This window comes from Scyliorhinus canicula, chromosome 16, assembly GCF_902713615.1.
Source record: "Scyliorhinus canicula chromosome 16, sScyCan1.1, whole genome shotgun sequence".
NCBI lineage: Eukaryota > Metazoa > Chordata > Chondrichthyes > Carcharhiniformes > Scyliorhinidae > Scyliorhinus > Scyliorhinus canicula.
The window spans coordinates 125,092,649-125,109,001 of record NC_052161.1 but is presented as its reverse complement, the minus strand read 5'-3'; the positions used below and the strand labels follow the sequence as shown (position 1 = coordinate 125,109,001).

Here is a 16,353-nt window from a genome sequence, read left to right as displayed (position 1 = left end):
AACAAAACGAACACCACATCTACAAAGTGAACAACTTTTAAATAATCAGGTTTCTCACTAATCCTCACTGCTGCTCAATATCCAGCAACTATCAGGACTCTGATTGCACAGAAAAGGATTTATAAAGACTTTTCTCTTAATTCACTGGTGCTGGAGCTCTGGGGAGTGGAGGGGGGGGGGTGTAGTGAATTGGAAAAATCAGGAACGGGATTCTCCGCCTGCGGGATCCTCTGCTTCACCGGCAGCATACTCACGCCCGCCGATATCCCAAAGGCATGGGGGTGCCCGCAACGGGAAACCCCATTGGCCAGCTGGCAGGATGGAGGATCCCAGAAGGGAAAGAACAGGTTGGGCCAGAATTCTTATTTCCCTGTTTTACTGGTGTTCCACTTTAAAGTGTACAAGACCAGTTCAGACCAGTAATCTTGGTTGGGATTCTCTGGCCTCCCAGCCGTGTGTTCCTTGGCCGCGTGCTGTTCACTGGCGGCAGGATTCTCTACTCTCACCGCTTGTCAATGGGATTTCCCATTGAAGCCAACCCACTCCCCACGGTCAGGGGACACTGCCGGCGGGAACAGGGAATTCCATTGGCCAGAGAATTCTGCCCCGTATTTCCCCATTTTATTTATTTTTCCTTCTGGGTGGTTACAATCTGAAAGATTATGCTGGGGCTGAGTGTCAAGTACCCTTGTAGCTGAGTTAATAAATTGCGGGGTTCAAATCCCACTCCAGAGACTTGAGCACAAAATAGTGTTGCCCACTCACTCCCATTAACATGTTCCGGGACTCCTGTCAAGATATTTAAATCAATCTCTTACTTATCAGACCTGACTACTACTTAAACAATCCTGTTAACATCTACGTCCATCTTTACAATCAGGGAGCGAAAGAGAATAATACATTTAAATGGAGGAAGACAGAATTTAAACAAAATGTAATTCTTACCGTCGAAAACATCGTTGGCAAAGAGGACCAACACAAACATCATGGTAATTATTAAAATATTTTGCGCCAGGCTTTCTAGGTAACTGTTGCATTTAAAATGTTTCTGACTCCCAAACGTTGAAAGCAACGGTAAAATAGGAACAACCCGTTCAAATAAATCAGCGCTCACCACACCCGGCATTATGGCCTATGACCCACCTGGTGGAAAGAGAAGATTTAATTATTGATTATGTATTCTTATGTTCAAAAATGGAGTCGGAACAATTTTGAGAAACTGTAGACTCACTAATTTAAGGTCAGTGACAGGAAGGTTATTGAAATCTTTAAAGATGTCATGGAAAAAAGAATCATGAAACCAAACCTATAATGGAGAGTTATTAGCAATTTCAATAGGGAAGGTGTGTGGTGTTCTTTGTGTTGCTTATTTAGGATAGTTTGCGCAGTGCTCCACAAAGGTCACAGTATAGCTTTTACATAAACAAAGCTATGATTTTATCTATACTATTAAACTGGGTTTTGACACTTAGTCCTTTTAGAATACAGAATTGATTAATAACATCTAACTACACTCACCTACTGCTAATCTCACTACTGATATAAACCATAATCTAACCTTCTCATAGTAACTGCTTTTATGACCTTCACTAGCTATCTTTTTCATATACTCCTCCCCCAGGGTCTAGTATCAATGCTTTATATAGTAGTCTGCTGTTTCCTCTAGTGGCTATTCATGGTACAGCGTTAACCCTTGTAATGCTGATAGTTATGATAATACTACATCCCCCTTTCTTTGTGAAAGAAAATATTATTACAGCGGTTATATTTTCTTTTCACTCTGACCTTGCAGTATTGCGATTTAAATAACTAGTAACTATCACTATCTTGTTATCATACAATACAGTATGTTTAAAATGACAGTTACATCACTTAGATGAGAATAGGTTAAATTACAATCACAAGTTCACTTTCTCTTGAGGTCGTCTTCTGCTGGTAGAATGTCTCAGTAGAATGTTCAAGGCATTGGATTTCTCTATCTCATCTTCTAGCTGTGTTTGTAAGGGATCTGGTAAGGCAATGTCCTTGAATATGTTGTCACATGGAACAACTTTTTCACATTGAGCTTGAACCTTGGTGCTTGCCTCGTAATGCTCATCTGTTTCTTCTGAACAACGATCCTTGTCCTGTTTGTACTAGGTAGGACCTAGGTGCTATCTGTTTTAGATCTTTGGCAAGATTTGGCTAGCCACCTTTTGGATTTTGAACCCATACAAAGTCCCCTTTGTGAAGCTCATTTTGAGGCTTGGTATGTCTATTGTAGACCTCTTGTTGCTTCTGTTTTGTCTTTGTGATTCTTTCACTTACCTTCTGGTTATTAGTTTCTGGACTGATGATTTGAAGAAAAGTGGTGCATAGTCTTCTCCCCATCAACATTTGTGCAGGTGAGAGACCCGTCGATAACGATGTTGCTCATTATGCTAACAACGCTAATAACATCTTGACCATCTTCACTCACCTTGCGGAATAATCTCTTAATTATCCCTTCTCCTCACTCTGCTTTCCCGTTAGACTGAGGATAATGTGGGCTAGACAACACATGGTTGTAATTATATTGCTGTGCAAACTGTGTCCACTGTCAACTTGAGAAACACGGACCATTGTCAGAGACAACGTTAGCGGAATACCATGGCATGCAAAAATAGATTTTGTTGCCTTTATCACTGATCTGGCAGTTTAATCTTTTAACAACATCACCTCTGGAAAGTTGGAGTAATAACCTATGACTATCAAGTAGTTATGACCCTGGAAATGAAATAGATCCATGCCCACTGTGTTCCATGGACTGGTCACAATTTCCACCTGTTGCATGGTTTCTTTGCTCTCTGCTGGCTGATGCATCCGACAAATTGGACATGCTTGAACATGCTGACCGATTTCTCTATTTATTCTTGGCCAATACACCAGACACAATGCAGTGTCTGGCTCACCTACGACACTTATCGATGCCTTGATGACCCTCGTGAATCTGCTGCAGAATCCCGAGATGTAAACTGGCAGGTATCACTATCCTGTCTCCTTTTAGCAGGACATCATCAATCATAGTCAGATCATCTCTTATGTCTCAAAAGGGTGATTTGCATCCAGCAGGTCATCCTTCTCTGAGGTATTATTTTAACTTCTGGAGCATCAAGTCATTTTTGGTTTTGGCTTTTATGGTCTGTAGTTTGCGATCAGATACTGGTAGTACCTCAGAAATTACACAGCTTGCGATTCCACTATTCGGACTAACTTGCGTTCTAATGTTTCGCCATCAGTAGTTGGCCTGTTTTTGATGTTTCAGCGCTCCGAAAGCTGGTGATTCCAAACAAACCTGTTGGACTTTAATAATAATTTTTGTTAGTGTCACAAGTAGGCTTACATTAACATTACGATGAAGTTACTGTGAAAAGCCCCTAGTCGCCACATTCCGGCGCCTGTTCGGGCACACTGAGGGAGAATTCAGAATGTTCAATTCACCAAACAGCACGTCTTTCGTGACTTGTGGGAGGAAACTGGAGCACCCGGAGGAAATCCACGCAGATATGGGGAGAACGTGCAGACTCCACACAGTCAGTGACCCAAGCCGGGAATCGAACCGGGGGCCTTGGAGCTGTGAAGCACCAGTGCTAACCACTGTGCTACCGTGCCACCCAACCTGGTGTTGTAAGACTTCTTACTTGTGGCTTCCACTATGAAGGCTGATGCAATAGCCAATCCTGCCTTCCCCCCATATCCTTTGATCCACGTCACCCCAAGTGCTATATTTAACTGCTTCTCGAAACCATACAGTATTTTGGCCTCAACTGCTTTCTGTGGCAGTGATTTCCACAGAGCCACCATTCTCTGGGTGAAGAAATTTATCTTCTTTGCAGTCCTAAAAGATCTCCCCGCATCCTCAGACTGTGGCCACTGGTTCCAGACTCCCTCACCATCAGGAACATCCTTCTTGCATCTACCCTGTCTAGTCCTGTTAGAATTTTATATGTTTCTATGAGATCCCCCTCATTCTTCTGAACTCCAGAGAATACAATCCTAACCGACTCAATCTCTCCTCATACGTCAGTCCTGTCATCCCAAGAATCAATATGCTAAAGCTTCTCTGTGTAGTGATATGCATTAACAAGTATATGTGTAAATATATATAGCCTCCGACTAGTTGGTGTCAGGCAAGTAGTAGCACATGACGTGACACAGCTGCCTGGGGAGTCTTGAGGAGAAACCACTCACTCTACTTGTATTAGTTCCAGTTTTATAGCATTAGTTTCCTACCCACGGTTTATTGTACTATAATAAAATTAACTAGTCTTGAACTAGATGTCCTTTAGTGCGCTGACTTAGCAATTGTCTCTGTACAAGAACACAACACTCTGCACTCCCTCTAGAGCAAGAACATCCTTCCTCAGATATGTGACCAAAACTGCACACAATATCCAGGTGTAGTCTCACCAAGATCCTGTATAATTGCAACAAGACATCCCAGCTCCTCTACTTGAATCCTCTCGCTATGAAGGCCAACATGCCATTTGCCTTCTATGCCGCCTGCTGTACCTGCATGCGTAACTTCATCGACTGGTGTTCGAGGGCACCCAGGTCTTGTTGCACAATCCCTGCTTATAATTTATGGCCATTCAGATAATAGTCTGCCTTCCTGTTTTTGCTGCCAAAATGGATACCTTACATTTAGCCAAATTATACTGCATCTGCCATTCATTTGCCCACTCACTCAACTTGTCCAAATCACACTGAAACATCTCTGTATCCTCCTCAAAGTTCGCCTTCCCACCCAACTTGATGTCATCTGCAAAGTTGGTGTTATTACATTTCATTCCCTCATCTAAATCATTAATATATATTGTGAATAGCTGGAGTCCCAGCACCGATCCCTGCAGCACCCCACTCGTCATTGCCAGCCATTTGGAAAAAGACACGTTTATTCCTGCGCTTTGTTTCCTTTCTGCCAACCAGTTTTCTATCCATCTCAATACACTACCCCTGAACCCATGTGTTTTAATTTTACGTGGATCTCTTATGTGGGACTTGATCAAAAACCTTCTGAAAGTCCAAATAAACCACATCTACTGGCTCCCCTTCATCAACACTATTAGTTAGATCCTCAAAGTATTCCAGTAGATTTGTCAAGCATGATTACTCTGTCATAATATATACCAATATATCATGGTGCAGACACACACTGATGGACACACACAGGGACCAATCAACATGGACAAACACCGCAGCCAATCACCAGTTGGAATACACACACTATAAAGGCAGAGGGCACCACTGTTCCCGCTCATTCTGGGTGCTGCCTCTGAGTGTAACAGGAACTTATTCAGCCCAGCACGGACTCACAACATGTGCCGAGAGAAACAACTGGTTCGGACAAGGCTTAGGTCTCTAGTTCAAGTTAGCATCGTGTGTTAGTTAGTTAGAAGTAGTTAATAAAATTGAGTTGAACCTTCATCTGTGTTGGAAGTGTCTGTTCATCTCTCAAGCCTACACTAGCCAACACATCATGATACCAGGAGTTGAGGAATGCTCGCACTTCTGAGACCTACCTTTCAGTGATCTGCCTTCCACCAGTCTCCAGCCATCCTACAGAATGGACTCCGTTTGCCCGCCGCCGCCTCTCCGCATTGCAGGGAATCTGGGCTCGAACTGGAAACTTTTCAAACAGTACTTCCAGCTGTACCTCGAAGCCAGGGAACTGGAAGCTGCCTCAGACGCACGTAAGATTTCTCTCTTCCTCTTCACTGCCGGTGACCATGCTCTGCACATTTACAACTCGCTCACCTACAATGAGGGGGAGGACAAATTGCGCACGTTTTTAGCGGAGTCCCGGGCCCACACGCAGCGAGTGCGCTGACGTCACGGACCGCTTCACGCAGATGGATCGCTGGATCGCCCCACGCATGCAAGGTGGCGCGACGAACGTCCTGACGCTCCGGCGTGCGGCAACTGCGGCTCCGCCCACTTAAAGCGGCAATGTCCCGTGACGTCCCGACGCTGCCTGCAGTGTGGAAAACGAGACCACTACGCTGCAATGTGCAGATCTTCCATGCCTGCTGCTTTTTGAAGGTCCACCCAACCCCACAGAGACTTCAGGGCTATCCAGCCTGCCATCAATGAACCTACTCTACACCTTGATTCCGACTCTGCCTGCAATGACCCACAGGTCCTGTTCCAAATCGGCGTCATTACTACCAACAGGATGTCCCCCAACCGTGGCACTGAACCTGTCCACGTCCACAGCATCAGCCAGGATGATGAGTGGTGTGCCACCCTTACGGTCAACCGGTCCCCTGTCAGGTTCCGCCCGGACACCGGCGCTTCTGCCAATCTCATTGCGTCATCTGATTTCCGTAAGCTCTGCGTGCAGCCTGCTATCCTGACATCTGCGTGTAAATTGCTGGACTACAATGGCAATGCCATCGCCGCCAGTGGCTCCTGCCGCCTTGAGGTGATATATCGTGCTCACAAAGTCATTCTCCGTTCGAGATTGTTGCTGCCTCAAAAGCCTACTTGCTTGGTGCGCAGGCATGCAAGCTGCTCCACTTAGTGCAGAGAGTACACTCTCTCTCTTCAAGCGATGTGTCTGCATCCTCTGACACAGACTTCAGGGCGCAGCTCGACTCCATCATCCAACAATACCGTGATGTTTTCGAAGGCATGGGCACGCTCCCTTACACGTACAAAATCTTACACAGGCCCAACGCCACGCCTGTCGTTCACACCCCTCGCAGAGTCCCAGCGCCCCTCAAGGACCTCCTCAAGAAACAGCTCCAGGACCAAGGAGTCATATCTCGGGTCACAGAACCCACAGACTGGGTAAGCTCCATGGTCTGTGTCAAGAAGCCATCCGGCGAGCTGCGGATCTGTATTGATCCTAAAGATCTGAATCAGAATATCATGCGGGAGCACTACCCGATTCCGAAACGTGAGGAGCTCACGTCCGAGATGGCCCACGCCAAGCTATTCTCAAAACTGGATGCCTCGAAGGGCTTCTGGGAGATCCAACTAGATGAGTCAAGCAGGAAGCTGTGTACATTCAACACACTCTTTGGCAGGTTCTGCTACAACCGGATGCCGTTCGGCATCATCTCTGCGTCCGAGGTTTTCCACCGGATCATGGAGCAGATGATGGAGGGGATCGACGGCGTTCGGTTAAATGTCGACGATATTATCGTCTGGTCAACCACCCCGCAGGAACACTTTGCCCGCCTTCAGCGCGTTTTCAGGTGCATCCACGGACACGGCCTCCGCCTCAATAGGGCCAAATGCTCCTTCGGCCAGTCAAGTATCAAGTTTCTGGGGAATCACATCTCCCACCAGGGGGTGCGTCCGGACGAGGACAAGATTGCAGCAATCACGTCCATGAAGACACCCGAGGGCAAGAAAGCGGTTCTCCGGTTCCTGGGTGTGGTGAACTTCCTCGGGAAGTTCATCCCGAATCTTGCCTCACACACCACGGCCCTCAGAGACCTGATTCGCAAAACCACAGATTTCCAATGGCTCCCTGCTCACGAGCGTGACTGGCAGGGGCTGAAGGCCAAGCTTTCCACGGCCCCAGTGTTGGCTTTTTTCGACCTGACAAAAGAGACCAAAATCTCTACTGATGCCAGTCAGTCGGGCATTGGTGCCATGTTCCTGCAATGAGATGAGACCTCGTCATGGGCCCCCGTTGCGTATGCGTCGCGGGCGATGACTCCAACAGAGCAGCGCTATGCGCAAATCGAGAAAGAGTGTCTCAGCCTTCTCACCAGAGTCGTGAAGTTCCACGACTACGTCTATGGGCTTCTGCAGTTCACGGTTGAAACAGACCACTGCCCTCTTGTAAATATTATCAAGAAGGACCTGAATGACATAACGCCTCGTCTCCAGTGTATCCTACTCAAGCTGCGCAGGTACGGCTTTCAACTGATCTATACCCCTGGCATGGACCTTGCCGTTGCCGATGCCCTCTCAAGGTCAAACACATCTCCATGTGATCATGACGGCTTCATTTGCCAAATAGACGCTCATGTCCAGTTTGCAGCCTCCCATTTGCCAGCTACGGATGCACGACTGACGCAAATTCGCCACGAGACAGTGGCTGATCCACTTCTGCAGCGGGTGATGCGCCTAATGTCGGACGGGTGGCTCAAGGGCTAATGCCCGCAATTTTACAACGTCCGCGATGACCTGGCGGTTGTCGACGGGGTGCCCCTGAAATTGGATCGCATCGTCATTCCACAAAGCATGCACCAGCTGGTGTTGGAGCAACTCCATGAAGGGCACTTAGGAATCGAGAAATGCCGCTGCAGCGCCAGAGATGCCGTCTATTGGCCGGGCATCAATGATGACATCGCCAATGTCGTGCTCAACTGCTCTACCTGCCAACAGTTTCAGCCCGCCCAACCACGGGAGACCCTGATGCCCCATGAGCTCGTCACATCACCTTGGACCAAAGTTGGCATCGACTTGTTCCATGCATTGGGCAGGGACTACGTCATCACCATCGACTACTTCTCCAGTTACCCAGAGGTCATCAGGCTGCACGATCTCACAACCTCGGCTGTGATCAGGGCATGTAAGGAGACATTTGCCCGACATGGCATTCCGCTGACGGTCATGTCGGACAATGGCCCCTGTTTTGCGAGCCAGGAATGGGCCGGCTTCGCCCGACACTACAATTTCCAGCACGTGACGTCCAGTCCCCTATACCCCCAATCCAATGGGAAGGCGGAAAAGGGGGTCCACATCATAAAGCGGCTCCTCAGCAAGGCCGCCGACGCCGGCTCAGATTTCCATCTTGCTCTGCTGGCATATCGCTCTGCCCCGCTCTCCACCGGCCTGTCGCCTGCTCAGCTACTAATGAACCGCACCCTCAGAACGACGATGCCATCAATTCTCACTCCCAACCTCAATGATGTCCCCGTGCTCCACCGCATGCACATGTCTCGACTGCAGCAGAAAACTTCATACGACTCACGGGCTGCTGACCTTCCTAACATCCATCCACACGACAAGGTTCGCATCCACCTCCCGGACGGTGGCTGGTCTGCGCCTGCTGTCGTTCTAAAGCAGGTGGCCCCCCGCTCCTTCCTGGTCTGCTTACCGGATGGATCCATTCGGCGCCGCAACAGGCGTGCTCTTCTCCTGGTTCCAGAGTCGTCACGGGATCCTCCGACCAGCTCCTCTACTGATCCCGCCGTGGACTGTGTGGCGCTTTCGGTCGCTCTGCTTGCCCCTGATGGTGCTGCAGCCCTCCCGGCACCTGAGGTGCCAGCCATTGCCCCACCCTTGAGGCGGTCAACCAGAGTCCGTCGCCCACCTCAGAGACTGAACTTATCAACTCTGTACACATGTGGACTTTTTGAAATGTTCTTTTTCCCATATTCTTTGTTGTTGCATTCGTTATCCAGTGATTTGTAAATAGATTCGTTGGTTGTTCCAGTTCATGGTAGTCATCTGCACCAGGCACCTTCCTCTGTAAATAGTCTTGTTCCCTGTATATAGCTTTGTACATATGTCTTTGCACCTCACACGTAGCTAGGTACATTCTCCACACACCCACACTATTTATTAGCACCTGCCTATATCAACATTTTTTTATAAAAGGGGGGAATGTCATAATATACACCAGAATATCATGGTGCAGACACACACTGATGGACACACACAGGGACCAATCAACATGGACAAACACCGCAGCCAATCACCAGTTAGAATACACACACTATAAAGGCAGAGGGCACCACGGTTCCTGCTCATTCTGGGTGCTGCCTCTGAGTGTAACAGGAACTCATCCAGCCCAGCACAGACTCACACCACGTGCTGAGAGAAACAACTGGTTTTACAAGGCTTAAGTCTCTAGTTCAAGTTAGCATCGTGTGTTAGTTAGTTAGAAGTAGTTAATAAAATTGAGTTGAACCTTCATCTGTGTTGGAAGTGTCTGTTCATCTCTCAAGCCAACACAAGCCAACACATCATACTCCTTCATAAATCCATGCTAAATCAGTGCTCCTCCGTATTGAACACCACTTGGAGGAAGAACTGAGAGTAGCAAGGGCACACAATGTACTCAGTGTGGAAACTTCAATGCCCATCACCAAGAGTGGCTCAGTAGCACCATTACTGACCGAGCTGGCTGAGTGCTAAAGGACATAACTGTTAGACTGGGCCCCAGCTACCTCTGCTCACCAACTGGTTCCCAGGCCACAGGACTCAAATTTTAAGTAAGAAAGAACCAGATCAGGTGACATGAGGACATTTGTTTTACTCGGCAAGGCTTGTTAATATTCACACTTACACAGAAAGTAAGGTGACAATGTGTGTATAACAGTAAATCCAGCAATGGCTGTCTGTAATTAATGGAGCTGAGGAACCCCTGGAGAGATTGGAGCTGTTAGTGAGAGTGGATGGTCTGGTAGCGAGAAAGGAATTCTCTGGAGAAAGGACCAAAGCTTGTCTTCCAGCTGCTCATGTCCGTGCGGTGAGATCCACAAATGATCTGGCCAAAGTGGGAGAATTCTCATTGGAAAATGAGATAGTTTGGAAGAGATAAAATCCTGTTGTAAGGATACAAACCATCTGCGGTCAATGGCTGCTCCTGCCTCTGAGGATTTAAAAACTAGATTGCACAGGAGGATGCAAAATTAATATCAACGTAGATGGATGCCTGATGTAAAAATGTTAAATTGTTACTATAAAACCCTGAGTTTATAGATTTACAGTGCAGCAGGAGGCCATTTGGCCCATTAAGTTTGCAACAGCCCTTGGAAAGAGCACACTACTTAAACCTATGCCTCCACCCTATACCCGTAACCCAGTAACTCTATCTAACATTTTTGGATACTAAAGGGCAATTTATCATGGCCAATCCACCTAACCTGCACATCTTTGGACTGTGGGAGGAAACCGGAGCACCCGGAAGAAACCCACGCAGGCACGGGGATAACGTGCAGACTGCGCACAGCAGTGACACATGCCGGGAACCGAACCTGGGCCACTGGAGCTGTGAAGCAACAATGCTAACTACTGTGATGCTGTGCTGCCCATTGGACAATTGAGGTGGAACTAAATGGTTAGGAAACAAGAAAGAAACTGGAAGACCAAAGCAAACATTTAAATTGCTTTGAGAAGAATTAAGTAAGCGTTTTCGCATTTTCTGTTTTTTTTAATTCAATCGTGGATTGTGTGTTGCCGGCTGACCCTAATTGCCCTGGAACAGAGTGGGTTTCGGGGCCATTTCAAAGTTTGAAAAAAATTATAATTTTAATTCAAATTTTCACATTTTCACCAAAAAGAAAACAATAACAGAAAATTCTAAGAACAAAAAAAAAACAGAGCCATCCCCCCGCCGTAAATACAAAAGAGAAACAATAAATTAACGCCCGTCATTGGCAAAAAACAGATATTCAACCAAAAACAAAAACAAAGAGACAACCCCCCTCCTCCCCCAGGTTGCTGCTGCTGCTGACCTTTTGTTTTTACTGTTCTGCCAGGAGATCTAGGAATGGTTGCCATCTCCTGAAAAACCCCTGCACTGACCCCCTTAGAGCAAATTTCACCCACTCCAATTTAATAAGCCCCGCCATATCGTTGACCCAGGCCTCCACGCTTGGGGGCCTCGCATCCTTCCACTGAAGAAGAATCCTCCGCCGGCCTACTAGGGACGCAGAGGCCAGAACACGGGCCTCTTACGCCTCCTGCACTCCTGGCTTAACTGCAACCCCAAATATTGCGAGTCCCCAGCCTGGATTGACCCTGGATCCTACCACCCTCGATACCGCCCTTGCTACACCCTTCCAAAATTCCCCCAGCGCTGGGCATGCCCAGAACATATGGGCATGGTTCGCTGGGCTCCCCGAACACCTAGTACACCTGTCTTCGCCCCCAAAGAACCTACTCATCCTCGTCCCGGTCATATGAGCCCTATGCTGCACCTTGAACTGTATGAGGTTAAGCCTCGCACACGAAGAGGAGGAGTTCACTCTTTCTAGGGCATCCGCCCACGTCCCCTCCTCAATCTCCTCACCCAGCTCCTCCTCCCATTTATCTTTCAGCTCCTCCACCGAGGCCTCGTCTACCTCCTGCATCACGTGGTACACTTCCGAGATCCTCCCCTCTCCAACCCATACCCCCGAGAGCACCCTGTCCTGAACCCCACGCGGCGGCAGCAGGGGGAACACCGCCACCTGCCGCCTGACAAACGCCCTTACTTGCATGTACCTAAAGGTGTTCCCCGGGGAGAGCCTAAACTTCCCTTCCAGCTCACCCAGGCTCGCAAACTTCCCGTCTATGAACAGGTCCCCCAGCCTCCTGACACCTGCCCTGTGCCAACTCAGGAACCTGCCATCAATTCTCCCCGGAACAAACCGGTGGTTCCCCCGTATCGGGGACCCCATCGAGGCCCCCACCTCCCCCCTGTGCTGCCTCCATTGCCCTCAAATCTTGAGGGTAGCTGCCACTACCGGGCTCGTGGTATACCTCGTCGGAGGGAGCAGCAGCGGCGCCGTTGCAAGCGCTTCCAGGCTCGTGCCCACACAGGATGCCATCTCCATCCTCTTCCATGCCGCCCCCTCCCCGTCCATTACCCACTTACGCACCATCGCTGCGTTGGCAGCCCAATAATACCCACAGAGGTTGGACAACGCCAGCCCCCCCCATCCCTGCCCCGCTCCAAGAACACCCGTCTCACCCTTGGAGTCCCGTGTGCCCAACCGTGTCCCGTAATGCTCCTGTTAACCCGCCTGAAAAAGGCCTTTGGGATAAGGATGGGGAGGCACTGGAACAGGAACAGAAACCTCGGGAGCACCGTCATCTTGACTGACTGCACCCTACCCGCCAAAGACAGCGGCTGCATGTCCCACCTCTTAAACCCCTCCTCCATTTGCTCCACCAGCCTTGTGAGGTTTAGCTTATGCAAGGCCCCCCAGCTCCTGGCCACCTGAACCCCCAAGTACCTGAAGCTCCTCTCCGCCCTTTTCAGTGGGAGCCTCCCAATCCCCCCCTCCTGGTCCCCCGGGGGGACCACAAACAGCTCACTTTTCCCAAAGTTAAGCTTATACCCTGGGAAATCCCCAAATTCCCGGAGAATCCCCATCACCACCGGCATTCCCCCCACCCGGTCAGTCACATACAACAATAGGTCATGGGCCATTTCAAAGTTAACCACATGGCTGTGAAGTCACATTTAGGCCAGACCAAATAAGGATGACAGATTTCCTTATTAGTCACTCAGTCATAATCCTTTAAAATCACTCAGGGATATTTACCACGGGCCACCATGATATTAGTCATTAGGCAGATTGTTTTTTATAACTATCGACAGTGGTTTCATGGTCATCATTAGACTTTGACAGAATTTAGATTTTACCATCTGCTATGGTGGGATTCGAACCCAGATCCCTGGAGCATCAGTGGTCCAGTGACAATACCACTAGGTGACTGCCTCCCTGTAATCTGAAAGGGCGAAAGCTGCAGAATTTTATTTGAGATCTCTGAAAGTATGGGCTGATGTTTGAAAGATACCGGTTGGCTACTGATAACTGAAAGTTAACATTGATTTTATCTTGGTTGGTCGAAAGTACTTTGTTTACACTTTTGGCTTTGAAGTGATTTGGGCTGCGTGTTGGACTAAATGATCAAATGATAAAACATTTTTTCTTACCGTTTGTACAGCTAGCTGGTAATACAACTTACGTCGATTGTGCTTTTGTTGTGCAATTTGCTGTTATCGTGAAAAATATCAGAGTTACAGGAATACATTTTATTAAATTACATATAAGACTGAATGATTGTTGAGTTTTCATTTCAATTTATCCCTAGATTAGGAGAAATGGAGTTTGAAAGTTGGCTTTATGCATTTCAAATTAAAGAGACGGGGTGTGGATTCCCCCATCATTAAATATGAAGTTTGAGAGGGAAAGAGGAACCATCCCTCCAGTTCCTCTCCCACCCCAGCACTGGTTCTCTTTGAGGAGGAAGTAATTAATTGTGACTTGAGTTTTTTTAAAAATTCAGCAACGCAATTTGGGATTTCTTTGTCTGCTTTTTAAAATAAATTTAAATGACCCAATTATTATTTTACTTGAACTTACCAAATTGTGGTGGCACAGTGGTTAGCACTGCTGCCTCATGGCACTGAGGACCCGAGTTCAACACATTCTCCCCGTGTCTGCGTGGGTTTCATCCCCACTATCCAAAGATGTGCAGGGTAGGTGGATTGGCCGCGCTAAATTACCCCTGAATCGGGAAAAAAATAATCGGGTACTCTAAATTTATTTTTAAAAAGAAGACAAAAAAAATACCAAATTGCGTTGCTGAATTGTTTTTTTAAGAAGTTGATCTCATACCTTTTAAGCATTTCAAGCTGAGTCGCAGCTTTTTGATTAACTGGTTGGAATTTCACTGCAAACAATTCCAATATCCCTTAATAAAAAAACAATGACATTTGCGATGGCTCTCTGATTTTGTAGTTACTGCACTTCTTTGCAAGAAACACATTTCCAAGAAATCTATTGACATAGGAGTGACTAGTCTAAATCTAAGAGAGAGTATTTAGTAACATTTTTGACATATCATCCACCAAAAATTCATTTATATTTGAATGCACAAGCTCTACTGTTTTCTGACGTTCTCTGATGTTTTTAATGTATATCAGGTGGGTAAATACCAATTCTCCGTCAGCTGACACCAAAATCGGGAAACGTTATTGGGGGGGAGAATCAGTTTTGATGCCGAAAACGTGGTGGGCTCCGGTTTCACGGCAAATTGCAATTCTCCGGTGCCTCGACTGCGGCGTCAATGCCTTCCACTCCGCACGTACAGTAGACACCGTTGGCATATTATTAGTGGGCCCAACCCAGTATTCTCTGGCGCCTCCGCGATTCTCCGCCTCCAATCGGGAGAATTCCCGGTGGCGAGGTTCACTTGTGCTTTTAAAAATCGTGAAACAGGCGCCGTGGCAGATGAAGGAGAGGGGGGACGGAAAGTGATCAACATTGCCATAGTTTGCTGATAGTGCTGCCGTTGGCCAGGGGGGCTTCTGCCAGGCCTGGGGGGAGTAGCAGGGTCTGGCCAGGAGGTGGCTCTGGGGTCAGGATGGACAGACATGGAGCACCATTGCCGCGGCCGGAAAAGGACCCATGCAGCTGAGTACGTCGCTGACCGTCCACTGTGAACTTAGTGCCATGGATCGTATGGGTGTGTCCCCCAGGCCAACCCCCCCGAGGTGTCCTCTGATTCCAGCCAACCCATAAACTGGATAGGCCGCTCCAACGCAACCAGTGCCATCCTGTTGGCTGGGATGGTGTGTGTGGGGAGTGGAGTGCTAATACGCGGCTGCAGCTTGTCAGCATCTTGAGTGTCAATCCCGACCCTGGTGAATCAGACACCGTTTTCTATTGGAATCGATTGTGTTCCACGTGGCCCGGTTCTAGCCCCTCAACAGTTGCTGAATCGGTCCAGATGTGAAGCCAGTTTTTCTGTTGTGGAAGTCTCAGGAACGGAGAACCCTGCTGCATAACGTCATGCACTTACATGGATTTTAATGCTGTCTATCAATGGTATGGCTAAGATTGTGCAGGAGCTGGAATAATCAGAGCAAAACTATTGAATTTACAACTTTTACTGCACCTGTGCGGATACCAAAAGTTGCCGTCCGATTTACTCCATAAAAACAGTGAATGCCGGCAGCCACACCGTTACTCCGACACCAAAATCCAGGCCATCATGTGTACTAAACACAAAGGCAGCAGGATACAGCAAGCATCTGGGAGTGAGGGAGGTCGTCTGTACATTCCATTAGGAAAAAAGAAAACGTGCGTGAGGGAACTAAATTAAATTAAATAATTAGCTGGAGAACTCACCACTGCGATATTGGTCCAACAAAGGCACTGCTTGATGATCCTGGAACCTGCAGATTCTGACACTTTATATTGTGAGTGTCACTCCTCAGATCCTTGATCAGCTGGGCATTTGGTATTTAGCTGCCTAAGAGCTGCACTGTTATATCTGGTTTCAATATACCGTTTCCAGCAGATATCATCAAGCATTTATGATTAGTTCTTCTCCAACCAATAAAAATCACAGTTTGACTGCAACTTCCAACACGCTAAGAGATGCAAAATATGTTACAAGGGAATTTCCAATCAACAAATAATGGCAATAATTAAAATGCACGGTATTTAACGGAGAGTGCCAGTAAAGATATAAAATTGACTTCTGGGCCATTATTTTTGTGCATTTAAGACAAGCGTAGAGTGATATTCCCCAAGAGTCGGTATTAGGGCCAATGCTCTTTCTGATATATACTTTCATGCGCACAGCATGATTTCAAAGTTTGCTGGCCGCACAAAACTCAGAAATATAGCAACAGTGAGCAAG

At 47.6% G+C, this 16,353-nt stretch overlaps 1 protein-coding gene across 1 annotated transcript in view; it reads right to left on the bottom strand.

Moving 5' to 3' along the window:
* Positions 1–15,950, bottom strand: part of LOC119951060 — a 34,514-nt gene extending 18,564 nt beyond the window's left edge. The window contains exon 1 of the mRNA XM_038774097.1: positions 15,837–15,950. The gene's annotated coding sequence lies outside the window, so the exon portion shown is untranslated. The remainder of the gene's footprint in view (positions 1–15,836) is intronic.
* Positions 15,951–16,353: the final 403 nt, after the last annotated feature.